The sequence below is a fragment of the Camellia sinensis genome, chromosome 11 (genome assembly GCF_055761805.1).
Source record: "Camellia sinensis isolate YWXY chromosome 11, ASM5576180v1, whole genome shotgun sequence".
Lineage (NCBI taxonomy): Eukaryota > Viridiplantae > Streptophyta > Magnoliopsida > Ericales > Theaceae > Camellia > Camellia sinensis.
In genome coordinates this window covers 55,923,647-55,933,258 of record NC_138971.1, presented here as the reverse complement: position 1 = coordinate 55,933,258, position 9,612 = coordinate 55,923,647, and the positions used below count along the sequence as shown (strand labels likewise).

The window sequence follows — 9,612 nt, the reverse complement described above, 5'->3', positions numbered from 1 at the left end:
TTCAGGACTAGTCCTCTACTTAGCAGAATTTCATTAAAGCTTTAAATTACAATTACAATTACAAATTAAGGTGAGAGAGCAACAAATTGAAGCTTTAAATTACAATTACATTGAAGTGAGTGCCAAACAGAATTGATGAATATCATTTTCCTAATATGTAGTCACAAATAGTAATCCTCTACACACAAAATACAACTAATTGAGATTCCATCAAGAAGCATGAACATGAAACAGGAAAACTGGAGTGGAATTTTGTGAGAACCCGAATATAAAAATTAAGTAAATAATTAAATAATAATTTTACAATCTCAAATATTTTATTATGAATCTTTAAGTGCAAATTAAATATTATTAGAGGATCTTTTAATTAATTTTAAACCTAAAATAAATTTATGGTGAAAGTCAATGATTGAGAAGCAAGATTTATTATAAAAAAAAAAAAAAATAGAGAAGAGGGTGTGACTTGAACTCTAGACCACAAGGTTAATATATAAGACTCCTACCATTTGAGATGCATGTAACTTATACATATATTTTGTATATTTATTTATTTATTTGACCTATGTGTGCCCACTACTAGTATAAAATAAAATAAACACAAACCCTACTCTATTATTTGTTCACCACATAGGGCAACAACACAGCAGCCACGGGAGAAGGTTTGAGAGAAGGAAAAAAAGAAGAAGATGTTGCAATCAAAGAACTTTTGGGTGTGTTGTGTTGTGTGTGATCATCAAAGGTTAGCCCTCTTAAGTTTTCTTCTCTTCTTTCTTTGTTCTATCCTTATTCTATAATTATTTTATTCATTCATGGAGAGGTTGTAGGTTTATGTATTGTGTATATAGATATCCTATTAAGAAACTTGAGGAGCTAAATTTATGTGTAAAGATTGGGTGTAATTTTCAGTCCAAAAAATTCTGCACAGAATCGCAAACTTTAAAAATCAAGAAACCATATCAAATGGATGAATTTTAATCTGAAATTTTTACAGTAGATCAATTACACATTGAATTGCATATCTGAATTTTTTCATAATTTTTGGGAGTCGAAATCCATATAAATTGAGGTATTCAAATCTGTCCAGGAAACCAGTCCGAAACAGTAAATTCGGGATTGTTGTTCTCTTTGGGTATAAATCCAAAAATTATCAAATTAGTGTCATTAGAACCGGTTACGAGACTAGTTTCGTACATTTTTGGCCTTGCATTGATTGCTCGTGTATATTAAGAGAACCGTCAATTTCTTTAAAGTGCTGCAGAAAACAACCTGTTTAGATATAATTAATTGTAGATAATTATTTTGATAAGCAAATCAAGTGAAACCAATTGGGTTTGAAACTTAGGATATATTAGATCATATCTGGAGGTTATTGGAATTTTTCGAATAGCGTGGAGTGGGTTTTGAAATTTTCAAAGTTAGCGAATAGATTGGGAAAACTTGTTTAAAACACTGTTTCATCTTAAAGTTATTTTTAGTTAAGTCTCGATCGGAATCTATGTCTTGGGTGATTTTAGACCTTGAAGAATATGAACTTAGGTAATATTTAAGAGTAACGGTGAGTTGGGTTGAGCCGTATTAGTGCGCTTTAGTTTGAGGTTACTTAGTTCCTATTTTTTTTAGTATTTTTAAATTAGTTGTGATGCGTAGTTTTTATACTTGGTTCAGGCCACTAGTTGGACTTTCATACTCTATTCGAGGATTACATTATTTCGTTCCAGGTGAGTAGTTTCATGCTACATATTTTTATAAATGTTCCCCTACCCTGAACTGTTGGAAAAGTTAAATTGTTGTTTCATGATTAAACTGTTTTGATAAATTATTATATTATCAATTGAATCAAATTATTTCTGAAACATGTGTGAACTTGGCATACTGTAAACTATTTGTTTTGGTCTCATGTTTATAATGATGAACTACCATGTTTTGCGAAACTGATGTGTATTGATTATTGGGACCATGTGTGTATTTAGTCCAGGGAAATTATTCCACTGTGTGTGGTGACTCTGGCCACTAGGGAACAGATCCGGGTTGGGCCGTGATGACTCTAGTGCTCAACGATTGTAAGGAACAGACCTTTAAAAACAACTAGGTGACCTTCAATCGGATCGTCTTTGAGAAAAGGCCCAGGTGCCACCCTGAGGATGACTCTTAGTTCGATATTGGATCCAACGGGGCTTATAGCCTTGAGAATTGTGTGGCAGATTATTTGTTTTTATTGGTACCCAGAAAATTATTGGTGTTCATGTTATAATCTGTTTTAAGTGAAAAATGTCGTTTATCATGTTCTTGCGAGACATGAGTATCTTAAGTGTTGAATTGTGGAACCTTCTTTTTGAAACAGATTGTATTTACCAAACTGTATGCCAATCTAGTTTCTGTGATATATATCTTATTTTGGAATTGAACCCTGTTTTCAAAACTGTATTTACTATCCATGTTGCTACTCACTGAGCTATCAGCTGACTTAGTTGTTTACCATTTCCAGGTGTTAGAAGGACTTAGAGTGGACTCATGGCGTAGCGGGGACTAAATTGCATGGACCTCTAGGGCATTCCTTTAGTTTAGAGTGTTATGTCAAATTTGTGCATATTTATATTTATTCTTATCGAAGTTCATTTAGGATTATTATTTTTTATATGTGGGTTGTTTATATCCCATAAGTTTGGATGGTTTGTGATTACGGTTGATTTTGCCGTTTATAATTGTGACATGTCTGGATTGAGTTTTGGTTATTTTTTATTGGACTATTGTTCAGTTGTTCAATATGATTGGTTTCGTGTTTAGGCTTACGTGTGCCTTGGGCTAAGTCCCTGTGGGCCACGGCCGGTCATGCCCGGATTTGGGGTGTGACAAATTTAATTGAGAAACTCAAACAACGAAATTCTTAAATAAAATGCACTGGTTTCGTTAACTGACCAAACTCGACGGGAAGGAAGAGCTTGAGAGAGAGAGAGAGAGAGAGAGAGAGAGAGAGAGACGGTAGTGCTCACCTTAGTAGACGATGGTGCTCGCTCCCCTCGCCGGTGCAGATGGTGGAGGCGGTGGAGCTTCGAAATCTCAAAATTGAAATTGCCAATCGCTTTGAGATTAGATTAAATGGGGCTGAAGAAGGTTGATTCGATCGGTTGAGAGATATTAGGGTTTAGAGAGGGTTGAGAGAGAGAGACCCAGAGAGTGAGGGAGAGTAACGAGGCAATGTTTTTCAATTTAATTGAGTAAGTTTTTTAATATTTTAAATAAAATTTTTTTTTACTTTTTAAATTCAAATAATTTACATATATTTAAAAGAAACATATTTTTTATTTTTTTTAAAAAATCACTAAATTTTAAAAAATATATATATAAAATTTAATTCATTTCATATATATTATATTTTTTTATAAATATTTTATTTTTTAGTTGTATTCAGATTAGGCACATTTAATAAGTAAAAAATAAATAAATTATTAAAAGAAGGAAAAATATGAAATCAAGGTAATTTTAAAAAAATTACAAATTAATGAGAAGACATATAAATATTAATTATTAAAATTACAAACTTTTTCATGAATATGTAATTTTTTTTCTCAAAATCCCACTGGGTGCAATTATCCCTTAAAAGAGACACTAAATTATAAAATAATGGATAAATTATTTTTTACCTTGTCCTCAATTAGGAAAACGTAAGGTGAGAACCTTGGTTGGAAATTGTTAGTTTTTTTAAATAAATAAAAAAATTTGAATTGAAATTTGTTTCCATAAAAGTTTTCATGACATGAAATGTATGTCGTCTTAAGTACAAATATTTTATGACATATTTTTGTATGCCGTGAAAATATACATTTTTTACGGCATGCTTTTACATGCCAGAAAAAAATTTCGGATTGAATTTTTTTTTTTTTTTCCAAAAGTCTTCACGACATGTTAATGCATGCCATGTAAAGTTATAATATTTTATAACATGAAATGTATGTCGTCTTAAGTTCAAATATTTTACGACATATTTTTGTAAGTCGTAAAAATATACATTTTTTACGGCATACTTTTGCATACTATAAATATATGAATCAACGACTTATATGGTATGTATGTTGTTATTGACAAAACATTAACGACTTGCAAAAAAAAAAAAAATGTCGTAGAATGTACTAACTACGACATGCATTTAATGCATATCGTAAACATAATGCCATGAATAGTTAGTTTTGTTGTAGTGATCGGAGGAGTCTGGCTGGACCCGAATTGGAGATAGAATCCGTGAACGCTCTCCCTCTCCCTTGTGGTGATGATTATGGTGAAAAACAAGACTAACGTGTCCTCTTTGGCATCGTCTTCTCCTCTCTTCCTCCGCCTCCTCCTTCTTCTTCTTGCCTGCCATTGTGAAGTGGAACCATTCGATCATATTGTTTCCTACGCGCTTTCCACGGAAACAAACAGATTGAACATGAGGGAATGATGATGATTATGATGATGAACTTGATGACTCTGAAATTTCACTTCTACCTCTGTTTCTTCTTGCCTTTCTTTTTCTCGGTCCTAAGAGAATCGCCATTGTTGCCATGACATCCAAACACAAAGCTCTCTCTTGGCTGGCTCTATTAGGGTTTTGGGAATCTTCAACAAATCTATTACGGTTTTGGGAATCTTCCACGAATTCAGGGTAGGCAGCAGCATAATAGCAGGCACCCACTAATCAAAGAGGGTTTAGGGTTCACAAATAAGAGGCAAACGAAAAAGAGACTGAAGAAGAAGAAGGGAAAAAATAAAGGGGCAGTTACGTGTAGGTATTAATAAGAAGATTTATTGTCTAATAAGTCTTATGGAAAAAAAATTTCATAAAAAATGTCATTCATTATAAGTTTTAGTGACAATTTATAAAAATTATGACAAAAAAAGTCATTAATTGTCAATTTTTAGCGACGTATATAAAAAATTGTCACAAAAAAATTATTTTTAACGAAAATTTTATCAAGACTTATTTTCAATAAGACTTTATGGGAATTAAGTCCAACTATTAGAATCTATTGGTAATTTACCCAAAAATTTAAATAAATAAGAAGGGATCAAAGTGCTGTCGTTTTGTTCCGCAGGAGGAACCACCACAAGAAATCACGGCAGACCAGAGGATCCGGACTCCATGGAGAATATGAATATTCAATCCATATCACATTAAGAGTTCGTTTGCATTGACTTTTTTTGTCAATTTTTTTGTGTTGGAATTTTTGTAGCCTGATTTGATTTTTGTTTTGTGACTTTTTTTGAATTTTATGAGAGAAAAAAAAATGATTATGGATAAAAAGTAGTATTTTGTCTTATTGGCTTATATAGCCTATTTTATTTTTTTGTGATTAATAAGCTCTAAAATGTTAGCTAAACCATGGCTAACACCCCCATTTATTGTCTATATAACAATACCACTAATTTTCCTGTTAGCTAATTACATCTAATTAGGGGTGGGTGCTGGTTGGTTGCGGCTACAGAATCTTCAATCCGCCATTCGTCTACCAGATTGGCGGATTGGAGGAAATCAATATGCATCTTTCTACCAATCCGGTGGATGTGGATTGAGCAGATTGGTGAATGGATGTGAATCAGTTTGGCTGTTTAAAATTTTATAAATTTTCAACATAATCTAATTTGCTCATTTCCTCAAAAAAAAAAAAAAAAAAAATTACAGTCAATGACTTAAAAGAGTATTACAATCACTGCATGCTTCATCTAAAGAAAGAAAGTTCGAAACTTTATAATATTACAATCACTGCATGCCTCATCCATATATTACAATCACAGCATGCCTCATCCATATAAAGTATTACAATTTGTGGTTCTTAAAATATAAAAACAATTCAAACCACAAAAACCATGAATAGAGCAGTAGTAGAGATTGTATGCCTCTGAATTGTTACATCTATATTTGTTTTTGAAAACAAAAATCAACCAGCATATATAATCTTTTTTATTTATTTTTTTCAATTCAAAAAATATATTCAAGTTGAAAACTCTTTTTCAACAGAATATTAAAAAAAAATTTCAATTGAAAACACAAACAGAATATTTAAACAAATTGAAAACACAAAGGGTGTGTTTGGTTTGTGTTTTGAAATAAATTATTTAAAAAAAAAATTGGGAAGAGAGTTTAGAAATTTTCTTAGTTTGTTTGGATGTATATTTTGAAAATGGTTTGGGAGTTTGGGAGTTTAGAATGATTTGATATTTTGTTGTAGTTGAATAGATGTATGTGAGAGGAAAAGCAATTGAGAAGGAGAGAGGAGAGAGAAAAAATGATTGATTAATGTGTAGGAGAGAGAAAATGATTTGAGAATTTTTTTTCAAAAAAGTTAAACCAAATAAAATTTTGAAAATTTTTCTCAAAAATTATATCTTGAGAAACAAACCAAGCAAGCTCAAAGTCTTACAAATTACTAGAGGTGTTCGTAGTTTGGCGATTCAATTGCGGCCAAAGGAATCTCAAATCTTCCATATGTCCAAAACTAGGCAGATTGGAAAAAGTTGATCTGCAACTGTTCGCTCATCATCACGCATCCGTTCAAAAGACGACAGATCGGTTCGGCTCAGTTGGTTTGGGCGGATCGGTATATCAGCTGCTTACCCCTACATCTAATTGTCTATTTACTTTATTTTAAAGTTAAGTTTCATTGTAATAGTTTTTGAAACGTTAAGTTTTTTTTTTTTTAAAATCAATTAAAATTTTAGAAATTTTTACCATTATTTATGTGCAATACGGTAATCGCAGATAGTGGTTGGGTCGGGTGACATCCTATCTGCAATTCGTTTACAATTAGACGGATTGAAAAAAATCAATTCCTATTCGTCCATCAGTTTGGCAGATGTGGATTGAGCAGGTCATGTGGGTTGACGAATAGATGGGATCGGTTTATCGGTTTGCGCTTTACAAATTTTGGGTATTTTTTTTGAGTTATAATTCATTACTTTTACAATTTTCAATAACTAGTTATTTGAAAAGCTATGTATTATTTTTCTATAATAGGCCATGGCACCAAGCATGTATATTTTTTATGTATTGTTTTCCATTTTCACAAAAATGTATATTTTATTGTTTCTATTATATGTTGTTACTTATTAGCAGCTTTTTTTTTTTTTTTTTTTTTTTTTTTTTTTTTTTTTTTAACTTCATTTACGTGGGTACGGGGATGGTTAATTCATCATTCCAACTGTATCCGTAGATTTTGAAATATTTCATCCGCATCCGTTTGTCGAAAACAAGCATCAGCCTAAAATCAGTTGGATTGGGTTGGGTTAGACTATAGCGATCCCGGTCTTCCCTTTCCGTATTTGTGGTATTCCGAACTTTGGTTCCATAGAGTTGGTGGTTGTGTACCTTGTTGTCATCCTTTAATTCTTTATGTTTGAGTTTTAGGATATGTTGGGCATGTTTCGAGTAGGTAGGTTAAGCCTTGGTCTAAATCCTTATTGCCTGGTTTTTGGTCTTTCCGCTCGAGCGGACCTTCTTGCGGTCGAGCGGATATTCCACACTCCCAGTATTTCTGTGCTCTGCAAAACTTCTACAAGAGTGATTTCTACGCTCGAGCGGGTTTCCTGTGCTCGAGCGGGTCGTACTCGAGCGGCTTTGTTGGCGCTCGAGTGGGTAGCACATTTGTGGTGTAAGTTCTGGGAGGGGGAAATATACCCTCGAGCGGACTAGTTTTCGCGCTCGAGCAGATGTACTTTATTCTTGTGTCTTGGCGCTCGAGCGGACATTCTTGCGCTCGAGCGGACCTATATTTTTGTTCTTGATGCTCGAGCGTTGTGTTTTCCGCTTGAGCGGGAATGTCTTATAACAAAGAGCAGCTGGGCACCTTTGATTCATTTTCTGCACTTCCTCTCTCTATCTCTTACTTTCTAAAAAGATATTTTGAGAGCCTCTCTCTCTAGAAACTTCCTTCTTTCTAGGGTTTGATCTAGTAGGGGTTATTTCCTCACCTTTGGTCTTTACAAAAGTTGGGTTGATCGTCGAGGGCTACGTTTTGATCCGAGAATATTGAGTTTTGGAGCACGTTGGGTTACTTCATCTTCTTCCTTTGAGTTCCGAATTTGAGGTAGGGATTCCTACTCACAACTATGGGTTTTGACCTAGATTTTGAGCATTTTGTCCTAGATTTTGAGCATTTTGTTAAATAGTTTGATTTTGGGATCTAGGGTTTCAAAATGTTAAAAAGTGGGTTTTGTTATTTTGATTCTAAAAGTTGTGTTTTGGGTTTCAAAATAGTGATGTTGTTGTTGGTTGTTGATATATAGAATATTGGGGAATAGGGTATAAACCCAAATTTGTTGTACAAATTAATTGATATAATTAATTTGGGAAAAAGTTGTGATTATATGGAATTGAGTTGGAAATAATGAAATAGACTCATTATATTGTGAAATGGTGGAGTTTGATTTAATGATCGCTCACTTTTGAAAACATTGATATTTTATCTGTTAGAGCTTTTATTATCTGTTTAGAAATAATTGCTTGGGCTACCGGTGGAGGGTAGTTTTGATTGTTGTAGACAATGCATGATGATTAGGGAAACAAAAACTAATCAATTGGATGTGTCATAGAGTATGACGGTTGATAAAATACATTAACTTTATGTATTGATTGATTGTGTATATGACCTATGTGTTTATATGCTTTGTGTGCAGAGGAGGAGATGGGGGATGTACTCCGCAGTTTAGGGGAAGATGGGGGATGGACCTCTAAGCCGTATAGGTGTGGGAGGAGATAGGGGATGAACTCTGTAGATACAGCTCATACGCTTATCAAGAGAAGTTTAGATACAGCTCATACGCTTATCTAAAGAAGGGTAGATATAGCTCATATGCTTATCTAAAGAAGTGTAGATACAACTCATAGGTTTATCAGTTGAAGTGTTGATATAGCTAATATGCTTATCTGTTTAAATGTTGATACTGCTTGTATGCTTATCTGTTGAGATGTTGATATAGCTAATATGCTTTTCTGTTTAAATGTTGATACTGCTTGTATGCTTATCTGTTGAGATGTTGATATAGCTAGTATGCCTATCTATTGTAAAGTGGAAAATGTTTAATATGAGTCACTGTCTAATGTAAGTTGTTGGCCAGGTTCTGAGTCGTTGTTGTGAATTGTGAACTTGATAAGTAATGGAAAATGAAATGAAACACAGACATAGTGGTAATGTAATGGAAACGGTTTGTGAAATGATTTATGGGAGTTGAACATTTATCAATAGCTAATGTCTTGTCATTGCTCATACTGTGTTTAGCATATCTCTACTGGGCGTTGGCTCACCCTATATGGGACATCATTTTCAGGTACAGGCAACATGCCACCTCCGAGGACGTAGCTTAGGAGGCTAGGGGCTGGCGGACTTTTGTTGTTTTGATTCTTTGATGTATTACATGTAATTTTAAGCCTAGGGTTTAATATGTAATTGAGTTAGTACTCTATTTTTTTTTTTTTTGTAACCAAGCGTTGACTTGGAAAGCTGTAAGCCCATAGGACATTTGCTTTTGTTGTTAACATGTAATACTATTGTAAGGACTACTCTAATTAATAGAAATGGTTGATTTCCCTTATATCAATGCATGTCTATACCGGTGGGTTTTATGTAGCTTTTTTTTTAGGGC

The 9,612-nt window shown here is 33.4% G+C and overlaps 1 long non-coding RNA gene across 1 annotated transcript; it reads left to right on the top strand.

Moving 5' to 3' along the window:
* Window positions 1-259: 259 nt before the first annotated feature.
* On the top strand, window positions 260-2,735 carry LOC145803134 (uncharacterized). Its single transcript, XR_014345245.1, has 3 exons — window positions 260-739; window positions 1,666-1,718; window positions 2,486-2,735. It is a non-coding gene; the product is annotated as an uncharacterized LOC145803134 (long non-coding RNA).
* Window positions 2,736-9,612: the final 6,877 nt, after the last annotated feature.